Raw genomic sequence first — 14,526 nt, 5'->3', positions numbered from 1 at the left:
AATGTGCTATTTTCTCTACTTTTATTGTAGGTATTTTGACACACATTCAAATTTCTCCTGCCCGCATCTCGTGGTCGTGCGGTAGCGTTCTCGCTTCCCACGCCCGGGTTCCCGGGTTCGATTCCCGGCGGGGTCAGGGATTTTCTCTGCCTCGTGATGGCTGGGTGTTGTGTGCTGTCCTTAGGTTAGTTAGGTTTAAGTAGTTCTAAGTTCTAGGGGACTTATGACCACAGCAGTTGAGTCCCATAGTGCTCAGAGCCTCAAATTTCTCCTCATTTCCTTTTTACCCCTCCAAAATTGCCCCCGTCGTATTCTAAAGATCTTTCCACTTTCTGCTAAGACTGCTCGATCATCTCCATATTTAATAATGTCCAGTGTCCCTCCTAATTGTATTGCACCTGTATTATTCAAGGTTTCACCTACAAGTCTGCCACTACAGAAATTAAGCAGAGCTAGAATCATACAGCAACTTTGTCCCACACCTCTCTTAAAGGTTGTGTGTTTTGTTTATTCCTTTTGCACACACGCTGTGCTCTGTCTTGATCTATATCTATATTCTGCAAGCCCCCTAATAGTGTGTGGTTGAGAGTTCTGCTGGACCACTATCATTTTCCTGTTTTTGTACTCAAGTTCTCCAATTTTCCTTGATCTAAAATGCATCTCTCTCTCTCTCTCTCTCTCTCTCTCTCTCTCTCTCCCTCTCCCTCTCCCTCCCTCCCCCTCCCTCCCTCTTCCCCCCTTTCCTCCCGCCCTCTGTCTTTCTCTCTCTCTCTTAAACAACATGGTAAGAGTCCCAGACTGACAAGCATATTTGAGAATCAGTGTTACAAATGTTTTGGAAGCCACTTCTTTTGTGGATCATATTTCCTTAATAATCTTCCAAATAATCTCAACCTGACATCATCTTCCTTAATAATCTTCCAAATAATCTCAACCTGGCACCAACTTTTCCCACCTTTAGTCTTATGTGTCATTCTGCTTTAGGTCACTGGGTATGGTTAATACCAGATACATTACCTTTGTTACAGTTTCTGGCAATTTTTTGTCAGTATGTTACCAAACAATAAAATATGTTACAAATATTTATGTTCAGGGTCAACAGCCAGTCCCTGCAGCAGTTATCGATCGTGCAGTTCTTACTGCATTTTGCTAGTCTTCTAACGATGCAATGTTTTAATAGATGGTAGCATTGTCTGCGAACAGAAGCTTATGACCTTATCCTCCAGCTCATTTATATATGTTGTAAACAGTCATTTCCTTGGGGTTTCTCCAATATTATCTAGACATATGTCGAATTCCTCCTATTAAGAACAATGTTTTGAGATATATCTGCTTGGAAGCTTTAATTTCTGTCTCTGTTACTCAGCTGGTTCATCTTTACTCACAAAGTGACAGTGTGGAAGTATATGAAATGTCTTCCAGAATTCGAGAACATTGCATGAACCTGGGTACTGTGGTCTAGGATACTTTGGATTTCAAGGACAAATAGAGTGAACTATGTTTTGCAAGATCTCTGTTTACAGAATGTGTGTTGATTTTTATTTAGCAGATTTTTGCTATCCAAAAAAGTTAAAATTCCTAAACATAAAAATGTTCCATAATTCAGCAGATTGACGTTAGTGATGTTGTCATGGTCTTCAGTCAAAATACTTGTTTGATGCAGCTTTCCATGTTACTCTATTCTGAGCAAGCCTCATCATCTCCAAATAACTACTGCAACCTACATTCTTTCGAACATGCTTACTCTGTTCATCTCTTAAGTCTCCATCTATAATTTTTACCCCCCACACTTCACTCCAGTACTAAATTGATGATCTCTTGATAGCTGAGAACGTGTCCTATCAACAGATCCCTTCTTTGAGTCAAATTATGCCACATATTTCTTATTTTCTCCCTAATTATATACAGTACCTCCTCATTGATACCCTCATCTACCAATCTTATCTTCAGTATTCTTCTGTAGCACCACATTTCGAAAGCCTCTATTCTCTACTTATCTGAACTGTTTATTACCCACATATCACTTCCATGCAAGGCTGCACTACACCCTTCAGAAACGACATCCTGACACTTAAATCTATATTTTCATCATCAGGAACAATTTTCTTGCCATTGCCAGTTTACATTTTATATCCTCTCTACTTTTTCCATCCATTATTTTACTGCCCAAATAGCAAAACCCATTTACTATTTTTAGTATCTCATTCCCTAATGTAATTTAATTTGACTACATTCCATTACCTTTGATTTTTGTTTGTTGATGTTCATGTTATATCCTCCTTTCAAGACACTATCCACACTACCCATTCCGTTCGACTGCTATTCCAAGCCCTTTGCTGTCTCTGACAAAATTACAACATTATTATCAAACCTCAATGTTTTTATTTATTCTCCCTGAACTTCAATTTCTATATTTTAAATTTTTCTTTGGTTTCTTTATTGCATGCACAATGTACAGACTAAACAACACTGTCTCACTCCCTTCTCAATCACTGCTTCTCTTTCATGCTCCTTGACTCCTATAAGTGCCGCCTGGTTTCTGCACAAGATGTAAATAAGTGATACAGCAGAGAAACACTCAAAGATGCAAATTTCACTTTTATTTTCTTCTTGATGACTAGTTCTGATTCAGGACCCATTTTCAAATCATCCAGATTGTCAAGATGGTATTTCCCAAAATGTAAGAACCATGTCAGGATACCATACATGTACTGTAACAAAGTGCAGCTGAACAGTTACAGTGCATACAGATAACATTCCAGCATGCTGTTGCAAATAAGCGTTTGCTCTCTTTGTGTTATCCCTGTGATCTTCAGAATTTCAGAGTGTATTCAGTCAAGATTGTTAAAAGCTTCCTCCGTATCTACAAAAGTTATGAATGTAGGTTTGCCTTTCATTAACCTACTTTCTAAGATAAGTCATGGGGTCAGTATTGCCTCACATGTGCCTACATTACTGTGGAATTTTGCAACCATGAGTTATTAAATTGATAGTTTACTAACAATCACACCTGTTGGCATGTGCATTCCTTAGAACTGCAATTATTGCAGTATTCTTGAAATCTTAGGGTATTTCACCATCTTCATGTGTCTTGCACAGCAGGTAAAATAATTTTGTTATGGGTGCCTCTCCCAAGATATCAGTAGTTCTGGGGGAATATCAGCTACTCCAGGGGCCTTGTTGCAACTTAGGTCTTTCAGTTCTCTGTCAAATTCTTGCAGTATCATATTCCCTATCTCATCTTCATCCACGTCCCCTTTCTATAACAACGCCTTCAGTCATAAAAAAACACACAATTGCAGGCATTCTTAGGAATGACTGGGTGCTGTAGACAGTTTGTGACAGGGTTAATGCTAAATACAGTCACTGTTAAGTTTCATTAGTGTATAGACTAAATGAAGGTGGGCAGAACAATGGTACATAGAATTTTAATTGATTGTAGAGGCTTTAACTGAGGTACAACTATTATATCACCCCAACTTCATTATACAAACAATGGAAACTCCGGATTGGAATATCAACAATATTCAGTACATGTTTTTCGTTAGTAACAGGTGCACTGGATGTATTTTATTCTACTTGATGAAAACAGAAGGTGAAGCAGAACATCATCTGATTAATGTATGTATGAAATTGCTTTAGTTGCATTAAAGAGATCTTTATGTTGTGATTGATGCAAAATAAAAGACATGGAATAGCAAGGTGAAGATCTGCTAGCTGATTGGCTATGATGTCTCTCCGCCAGTCAGAAGTGAGAGTATTTCACATGCATTTTGTGGGCTGGAGAATTTCTTTGTAGAGTCTAGACAGTGAGGTTCAAATATCATGACAATCTGATGCAGTTTTGGTAAGCTCTGAAAAGATATTTTAATTTTGCAGAATTATAATTATATAAATGTCATGGAGTGCTGTAAAGAGTTACTGGTAATGGGCAAATGACAATAACAAAGGTGCAAATTCCAGATTTTTTGTATGAAATGTGCCTTTTTGAATAATAAAAATGCACATGATGTATGGTCAAGTCATGACCACTGATTTTTCAGAGTTGCCAATTTGTGTAATATTTAGTGAGCATTCAGTTTCACAGACCATCATGTAAATTTTCCATGTGATTATGTGTGAGTGTAGAAATTGCAGCTTCAAATTGACTGTATTTGGCAGTAAGTTTGTAACCAAGAAATGACACTACTTGATGTTTCAAAATGAATATTGTGGTTTTAAGGTTTTGTAGCATTTATTATATTTATCTTACAAATTTTAAATCAAATGACAGAGCAACTTGAACAGTTTTTCTTGCAAGTGTTGATTGAGAGCACTATTCGTCACACGACAGACATCGAGTCGATAGATGAGCTCTTCCCAAACCTTGGTCATTGTGCCTGGAGTAGTCGCAACAACTGCCTCAGTCGTGTTTCTTATGTCGGATAGATCAGCTAGTAGCGGAAGCATATACACAGGATACTCTTATGAACCCCAAAAGATAAAAATCACATGGCATCAGATCAGATGAATGTGGAGGCCTTGCGAAACAAGCTCTATCATTGGCCCCCAGCATCCAATCAGGCAGTCAGGTACAATGTCTCCAGAATGAAATTTTAACTCGGGACTTTTGCCTTTCATATGGGCACACTCCACTGCAGAGTGAAAATTTCACTATGGAAACAACCCCCAAGCTGTGGCTAAGTGATGTCTCCACAATATCCTATCTTCCAGGAGTGCTAGTTCTGCAAGGTTTGCAGAAGATCATCTGTGAAGTTTGAAAGGTGGGAGACAAGGTACTGTCAGAACTGAAGCTGTAATGATGGGTTGTGAGTCATGCTTGGGTAGCTCAGTTGGTAGATCAGTTGCCTGTGAAAGGCAAAGGTCCCGAGATTGAGTCTCAGTGCGGCACACAGTTTTAATCTGCCAGGAAGTTGCAGGTACAATGTCATTTAACCAGTTGTGTACTGAGTTATGCCAGTGAGGCGGCACACCATCTTCCTGCCAAATAAAGTTCTGTGGTTCAGCTTCCAATTGAGGAAAGAGCCGTACTAACACATAAGAAACACTGGCTACAGTGCATCACGGGAAAAGAAAAATTCACGAGCTTTCTGCCAGCATAAACACAAAAAACATTCAATTTAGGATAATTTTGTTGTAGCTGTACCACCTCATGGAGATTTTCTCAAATCCCTCCCTCTCCCTCCTCCCCCCACAGATGGGCAAGTTGTGTTCTCACATTTCTATGTGGTCAAATGTTAATTCATCACTAAAATTACACTATCCAAAAAATATCAATTGTCATGCAGCAATATTTCGTTTGCAAGGTTGGCATGTAAACCATAGTCTAGGTTGTAGAGCTTGTGACAGCTGCGAACGATACGGATGTAGTTGTAAACATCCCCTTGAAAATCTCCTCATAGATCTCATTGGAACTGCTAATTCACGACTAGCCTTCTGCGTGATTTCTAGGGGCTATGTGTGAAAGACCCTTTCAATTCAATCACTCTTGGTTGTCCTGTACTCTTCCCTTTGCGAAGACAGCAGGTATCATCAAACTGGTGACACTGTCTATGGAGTTATAATCAGTTGGAGGATTAGTACGGAACTTAATACGAAAACCAAGGTTGCACTGTAACAACAGATTTAGTCCTTGCAAACTGTAAGACATGAAAAGCTTTCTGTTTACAAGTCACCATCTTTGCTACTATCACTTTCTAATAGAAGACACAGGACATAGTTCATGGAGAAGTGCGAAGATATACAAACAAAACTCTTAAGAGTTACTCTTTCATCTGTAACGGTAAGTTGAAAGTAACAGATGCTACAAAACATCAAAGCTTCATTTTTACACTCTTGGTATACTGATTTTCGTACAACTGCCTTTTATTCAATAGGTAGTAAAAACCTGCAACTAGAAAATATTGATGCAGCCTTTAGGTATGTTTAGCACAGCCAGTTTCTGCTTACAGCTTGTTTAGCTGAGGAACTCTACTTGTTTTCTAACAGGGAAGGCGTGTCATGCAGAAGAAGACCACCAAAAGGTGAGTGCACATTTTTCTGTAGACAAAATAACAGCATGCTGCCATGAGTGCCTGTCGAGATGTATGGCCTATTACCTAGAAGCCAGGGAATAGCATATTTACCTCCAGACTGGTTGCAGTGAGAAAGGCAAAGTCATATCCCGTAACAAAGAGGTTGAGAGATGGATTTTTTTTAAAGAAGTAGGTATACCCAACAGAATATTATCAGAGAATAGGTCTGAGTTCATTGCACAAAATTTAAAAGAGATTTTAGTTAGAGAAAGAATTAAACTGTATTTATATCAAGGCAATACCCTCAAAAAACTACTGCAGAAAGGATAATGAGAGAGCTGGGTAGGATGCTCAGGAGTTGTTATGGGAACAAATATTTAGAATTGTTGGAATTTGTCCCAGAAATGGAGGGATACTGAATGAGCTACTACACACAACAACTGGGTTTAACTATTAGAAACAGCAGTGTTCAGGTACAGAGAGAACCATTGTTAAAGTGTGTCAACAGATGGATACAGAATTAGATGATGACCTTGTTAACAGCTGTAAACAAACTTTTGCAAAGGATCTTCAGTGCATGCACATGAATGGGGAGGAAACTGAAAACCTGGCCGCTGATCGAGTTTACAGGAGGAAACTTGCTGCGTGATATGCTGCCTAGCATTTGAGGAACTAAGGAAGTCTAATGATGATTTGTTTACTATTTGTAGTGAGTGCTACTATATGAGGGCTTTTAGTGTGTTCTACTGGATGGGTACTAACAATTTTGTGGGGATCAATACAGCATTTGGTGGAATATTGCCAAGTGGTTGTATGGTTGTGCCTCTAGTAGTAAGGAGTCCCTGAACATAACTGAAATGGAGCTGCATCTAGTTTACTGAAGGAGGAGGGGTAGTCAGGTGGTTGATATGATAGATTTCCATAGAAGGAAACCGGAGTCAATTTTTGGGCTTGCAAGGGTGCCATTCACCTGTGAAGTATGGTCCGGGAAAGGGTCTTGGCCTGAGGTGGGAAGGGTATCTGTCTTTGCATCTGTTGTCTTGATTACATTTCTTCTGTTTCTTTCCTTTCTTTCTTCCGCTACTAGAGTGACTGACTTTATCTAATCCCACCTTCAACATTCGGTTGTGGCATTGTAACATCCTCACCTTTTCTTCACAATTTCAGTTTTCCAACCCATTAGTAAACCCTGTCTGTAAGCTCTGTCATAAACTGCCCTGCAGACATACGATCATAAAGTGTGCGTGCTGTCAAATAGACGGTATGAAATCCAAATTTCATTATTGTGATTAAGAATTACAGGTGGTATGGAGCCCACCAGAGTGATGAATTAGTCATCTATAAGGCAAGAAGTTTTGAAAAATGCTCTTGTTTGCTAAATTAATAAAAAGGAGTGAAAAATTTAAAGTTGATAAAAAGTGAAATAGGGACAAATCATCTCAAGTGCCGCAACGTATGTTACTAGAGTAGCAAAAAGGTGAGAGCAGCGTGAAGTAATCGAGCAGGCTATTATCAATTATTTAATTATAATTTAATTAACTGATATTTGCTGTAGAGCAGTTGCAGAACATTGGAGATATGATGCCAAGGTAGCAGTTACCTGCAGGTTAAGCTTCACACAACCACCTCAGTTTAGGCTGTCATGTAAACAGGTGTAGGTGACAATATATGAAGCATCTAGTCTCCAAAGTATGAAAATGTTAATAATTTCTCTTTGCAGTAAGCCCAATGTAAAAAAAAGCAGAAAATTTAGTTAATGTTACAGGTATTCAGTCTGAAGCATCTTTGGCTGACAACAAGCAGTGGGGTGGGGGGAAGGAGTTGGCTGAAGTCATTGCTTCAATTGCTTCTGTTAGCTGCTACATAGGTTGTGAATGCCTCACTGGCTAAGTATTTGATATCAAGAATTAAAATTAGTGTAATATTATTAATTTTTGGGATCAATAGCTTGACTTGTGAAGTTCTGATCACTTTCACTATGAAGCACATAGTGGGGTTGAAATGATGGTAATATGAACATAACTGAAAAAAAATATGGGTAAAGTAAATCACACACTGAAAAGCAGAGGTATTGAGTCATCAATGGGAATGCACAAAAAGAGAAAGAAAACTAACTAGTTAACAGTATAAATGTGTTATCAAGCTAATCAAACAATGGAAAATCCAGGATGGAATGTAACAATATTATGTAAAGGAAAGTTGCTACTCACCACATAACGGAGATACTGAGTTGCAGATAGGCACAACGCAACCCTAGCTGAAAGCTTCATTTGTGACAGTCTTTTTGTTGTGTCTATCTGCGACTCAGCATCTCCACTATATGGTGAGCAGCAATTTTATCAAGCTAAGTTATACATACACGAGACATTTGCAAATTGGGCGTTTTGTTTGCTCATGCTCACACGAGCACACTATGCATGTGTACGGAGTGTACAAGTGTGATTATCAGCAGGAGGCAAGCTGTGGTCGAACGAGGCGCCACGGTGACAGCAGACGCTGCCCAATCTGGTGTGCTCAATGCTGTGTGTGCCTTAGGCTGGTGTTGCTTCTGCCATACTCCCACCAGAATGGGGTTATACTCACATGACTTTAGTTATGCAGTAGATGTATATTTCTGCAAGGTAGCATCTAAACACAACATCATTATGAGCCATAAGATAAAATAGCTTGTTTTAAACAATAATTAAAACTTGGGAAGAGTTTAAAGTTTCATAGGAAACTAAGTAGCTACCAATGGTCGTAATGAAGGCTGATTCTGAGTGGAAAATCACATTGCTGTTTTCTATAACACCACCTGATTTATTGATTCAAAATTACATATGTGGATTTTCTCACCTAAGAATTTAGAAATCTAGCAGGAACAAAAATGTCTCCCAATTATTCTCTGTTAGTGATGTAATTAAAATGAATTGTCAGGTTATCATCTGCTTGTTTTGGATAAACTCTGTTTCATTTGTCCAAGATAAGGTGTCATTCACTAGTTACATTTGATATTGGAACACAAAACATTGTTTTTACTAAGTTACATAGCCTGGAAAATAGAATACTGTTATGCTTCCACCTGTCAAGTTGATCATCGTTGTCAGCACTACCCATTTGGGTTGAATACAACCCATCCTAATTGGTAGAGTATGACGTGGTCCATAATCTAGTCACTTAAGAAACAGAGATGATATATTTTTTGACTGGTAAGGCTCTCGTCAATGCTAAATAGTTACTTACAAATATCATAAAAACAGAACAAGATATTACAGTCGCATTATAATTCTGTTCTAGCTTACATCACAAATTTGATGCCCAGTATTTAACATCTCACCTCTATCTGAAATGGACATTTTTAATAATCTGAAGTGTCGTGACAGAAATTTTACTATTTTCTGCAGCCTCCAAATTTCAACTTTCTCCCATGTGAGATGGAGATAGTGTTTTTTCAAATGCTCTTGGTATCTAGAGTTATCAGATGGTAATAAGACAATACTGCCAAATTACCAGTGACACTAAAATGCATTCTGCAAATTAAATGCAATTTTCTTCATTTGCTGGATACGTAGTGTGTGTTAAACAAGAAAATTAGATGTACAGTAGTTTAAATGTGCCTCTGCATCTTCAGGCACAGCATTAGTGTGACTTTTCAGTTTATGCGTGCATAACAAAACATGACAGTTATATTCCAGTCTGAGCTGTTGGAGAGTGTGTGTGTGAAGTGTACTTGTGTGAATGAATGCATGCATGTGTGTTTCCTTCTCTGATGAAGGCGTTGGCTGAAAGATAATTTGTAAGTGCTTTTCATTATGCCTATCAGCAACTTAACGTGTCATCTGTTGGTAAGTAGCAATCTATCTTTTTCTTTTGTTGTTGATAGTCTGATCTGGAGTTTTGAATTTGAGAAACTGAACTGTAGGATACTTCTTACCTTTGAGCATTGCTGTTGCATTTCTGAATGGCTTTAAAAATGTCATGAGTTCTTTTGCGGTGTTGTTATCGTAACCAATAAATTTTTCAAAGGTGCCATTCTGTACAAGCATTTCTAGGTTTCTATCATACTGTCTAACTACAGACTGTAGCAGTCTAAACAAGCTGTTCCACTTAATCTCTATTTCTCGATTTAAGATTGTCTCCATTGAATTCTTATCACCAATTTATCCTTATCAGTCACCAATGAAAATCTCTCCAAAACACTGCTACGACAACTGATTTTCACACACAGCAGATCTACATCTACATGACTACTCTGCAATTCACATTTAAGTGCTTGGCAGAGGGTTCATCGAACCACAATCATACCATCTCTCTTCTATTCCACTCCCGAACAGCGCGCGGGAAAAACGAACACCTAAACCTTTCTGTTCGAGCTCTGATTTCTCTTATTTTATTTTGATGATCATTCCTACCTATGTAGGTTGGCCTCAACAAAATATTTTCGCATTCGGAAGAGAAAGTTGGTGACTGAAATTTCGTAAATAGATCTCGCCGCGACGAAAAACGTCTTTGCTTTAATGACTTCCATCCCAACTCGCGTATCATATCTGCCACACTCTCTCCCCTATTACGTGATAATACAATACGAGCTGCCCTTATTTTCACCCTCTCGATGTCCTCCGTCAATCCCACCTGGTAAGGATCCCACACCGCGCAGCAATACTCCAACAGAGGACGAACGAGTGTAGTGTAAGCTGTCTCTTTAGTGGACTTGTTGCATCTTCTAAGTGTCCTGCCAATGAAACGCAACCTTTGGCTCACCTTCCCCAGAATATTATCTATGTGGTCTTTCCAACTGAAGTTGTTTGTAATTTTAACACCTAGGTACTTAGTTGAATTGACAGCCTTGAGAATTGCACTATTTATCGAGTAATCGAATTCCAATGGATTTCTTTTGGAACTTATGTGGATCACCTTACACTTTTCGTTATTTAGCGTCAACTGCCACCTGCCACACCATACAGCAATCTTTTCTAAATCGCTTTGCAATTATTTAATCAAATTTCGCTTTCACACTGTCCTTTATCTCACCTTCACATGTCATGGGTGGGTGACTGAGCTGCGATTGGGTAACTAGACTGCTGGGCCTTTGAAGCACGGCACTCAATTGAGTGTGAAGAAAGTCAAGTGTAGTTGCTCCCAGCATCCAAGGAGGTTGTAATACAGTTTATTTATAAAAGGTCCTCTGTGGTGAAATATTCAAGAGGTTAAATAGTCTCCCACTCAGAATCCTGGGTGGAAACTTCTCAGGAGGGTGCCAGAAAAAACAAATCTGGCATTCTATGGGTTTGAGCATGGAATGTTAGACCTCTTAATCAGGTAGTGAGAAATTGTAGTGGAAATCAGTGAGGTGCAATGGCAGGATGAACGGGATTTCTGATCAAGCACAGATAGCATAATCAATACAGTATCAATAGGGATAATGCCGGATGAAAGAGCACAGAATCAGTACCTGTGGGTGATTTGTGCTGCTCTTAAGCCATGGAGGAAACGCTGGGCTGGGCTTCCCTCATTGTGTTTTGTCAATATATCTTAAGCTCTGGGGGTAATCATGGTTAGCTGCGTGTTTTCATACGCCGCTTTAGCCAAGCTGCCTCACGGCTGGGAGTTCTGCCAATGCACTGACATTAAACTAGCAGTCTCAATTAATCTCATATTTCATTTATTTGTAACTAAAGTGTCAGTATTTCTTAAACACAGCAGGACAAACAAGTGCCAGAAGTCATGTGTCTTAAAATGTTCTACAGAAGGACTGTCATCTCCTTTTATACACCCATGCAGGTCAAATGCTTTTGATGAGCGAGGGGTTTGAACTGGCTGTCTCGACCAGTCAACTTTTTAATTGTGCTGTGGCAAAACTGTCAGTATTTCTCAAACTGTGTATGACACACAGGTGTCACACAGTCACAGGCATATAATGCTCTACAAAAGGGCTATTGTCTCCTTTTTTACACCATGCAGGTCAGACACTTTTGCTGTGCAAGGGGTTAAAAATGGCAGTCTCATTGTGTATTTTGTTGCAATGTGACCAAACTGTAAGCATTTCCTAAACACTGCAGAACACGACAGCACCAGCAAGTCATGCATCTCGCAATTCTCTGCAAAAGGGCTGTTGTCTCCTTTCATATTATATGCTCCTTATGTTTTGGAGATTATATGGGTTAATTAATGATTATTATGTTGCAATCACCTTGTTGTAGTTGGCCGTGTCTATAGAGACTTCGTTCATTGTTAAATGAAATGATGTGGTACTAACTGATGTAGACGCATTAAGAACTGGTAAAATTTAATTTATTTCCTTTATCACACTGCACAATCATAAACACTAATATTCAAACTGTGTGCCACTACTATTAAACATAGAGATAAATCCTTCGCTACGCAGCCACCTTTGGCTCACGCAGCCTACACCTTCCACAGCTTCTCAACAACTGCTTCTGCTTGCGACTCTCTGCACCACTGGGCATTGTCGTCCTCCAAAGAACAACCACATACAGACACTACACACCAGTAACCTCACATCCCCACCAAAACAAAACTAGAGCTAGGTTACCTTTTGAGGGGACTCTGAAGTCCTAGGGAAAGTTATACAATAAAAAATCAAAATTTGAAAATTACACTAATTAGTATTTCATGTCAAAGTAGTTGCAATAAGTATCTGACCCTGAGAACAAATGACTTTCAAAATATAACTAATGTTAATTAACGCTATCTCCACACACATAAAACATGAGCAATGAATATAGCAATTTGAAAATTATTTAATGACAGGAAGAACTTTACACATAATTTACTAACTGTCTGTTAATCAGCGAGAAAAATGTAAAAAAGGTAAGATAATGTGACTGACACAGTTTCCCTTTTGTTGGAGATATCAAGCATATTAGTAAAGGTTACTCTTAATTACACACATGAATCACAGTAAAGAACATAATTGACACTAAGGAATGGGATCTGAATAAATGAGCCTAATTTTAAATAACCTAATACAAATGTGAAACCTATATATGCAAAAGCATTGACATTATGCATCTGTCAAAACTACAGTTACAGGCATAAAACATTTTATCAATTAACTATCGAAATTTGTAAATTGGCACACAGCACACAGACTACTTATACAAAAATCAGTACATACCTTTAAAGAAATATTTTCCATTTACAACCAAGTTACATTGAGTGAATCATTTATAAACAAAAGACATTTTGTTGGCATGAGCACTTTTCACACCATAAGGAAATATTGGGTACTCTGCTTTGGGGCCCTACCTATAAGCTGAGCAGAACTTCACACGATTTCACTAGGGGGAGTGGCATCGTCGCCGCTGAGGACCCACAAACACTATACGTAACACAGCACTTGTTACCCTGCTTTTATCACTGTCCTATGTGTTGAGCTGGTTGTCACACGCAGTTACGATGTTTGATGCAAGGGAAGAGTGACATCGACGCCACCAGAGACAGGAAGCTCTAGGAGCTGTTGTTACGCCCACGAAGAATCACCGCATTCTGCCGTACGGTTCGTCGGCGGCACGTTCCCGTTACGTTGACAAGTGCCGGATGCCAGTCAGCTGTTCGTGACATCAGCCACCTCCTCCTCCCCCAAACCGTATTGCGCCAGGCGTTGAAGGTCATTGGCAGGCAGGCATGAAAACAACAAAATAACATTACAGTAGCGTGAGGTAACAAAAGACTAACGTGTTGCACGCTTTGCTGTGCGTGCACTGTTGCCTGCTTCCTGAAAACCAAAACACATGCTACAAGCGTCGCTCCGTTGTCCACTGCTGCCCTGTCACAGGACATAAGAGAAAGTCACATGATTTCAAACACAGAGAATAAAATGCACTCACTGCAGCTACTGACTACAGTCTTCATCTCACAATAGCTACCAACTATTGTCCGAAGGTTTGTCCGTCAGTAACGTAGCATATTTATAACTAAACACGGTTCACTAATTGACATTTCCTTGTGATCGGTAACGGCGACATTATGTCTTCCAAACAGGTAAAAGCGAAACTTTTCAAAACTCCATACAATTGCAAGTGCTTCCTTTTCGGTCACTGTATATTTTCTTTCTCAGCTAGTGAGAGCACGACTTGGGAAGGCGACAGTACTGTGTTCAATGACTCCATTAACTTCTACTAACTGATACAATTCTGCACCAAATGCATAATCACTTGAATCAGTGCCAAGGTAAAATTTCTCACTCAGGTCACGACGATGAAGAATCGGTGCTTCACACAGCTGCCACTTAATTAACTCAAAGGCTTCTTGTTGTGTCTTACCCCATTTCCATATCGTGTCTTTCTTTAGCAGATCCATAAGTGCAGGTGAAGAAAGACTGCTTCCTGGAAGAAACCGACGGTAGAAGTTGCAAAATCCGATAAAAGATTTCAGTTGTTTTCTGCATCTTTGTGCTGGAAAATTCCTTACTGCTTCCATTTTCGACGGATTGGGTTCTATTCCACGAGAAGAAATAATATAGCCAAGAAATTTGATTTGTTGTTTGGCAAATTCTGATTTGACCAAATTT

Source organism: Schistocerca piceifrons, chromosome 1 (assembly GCF_021461385.2).
Source record: "Schistocerca piceifrons isolate TAMUIC-IGC-003096 chromosome 1, iqSchPice1.1, whole genome shotgun sequence".
Lineage (NCBI taxonomy): Eukaryota > Metazoa > Arthropoda > Insecta > Orthoptera > Acrididae > Schistocerca > Schistocerca piceifrons.
The sequence above is the reverse complement of the archived record's forward strand: the minus strand, read 5'-3'. Positions refer to the sequence as shown.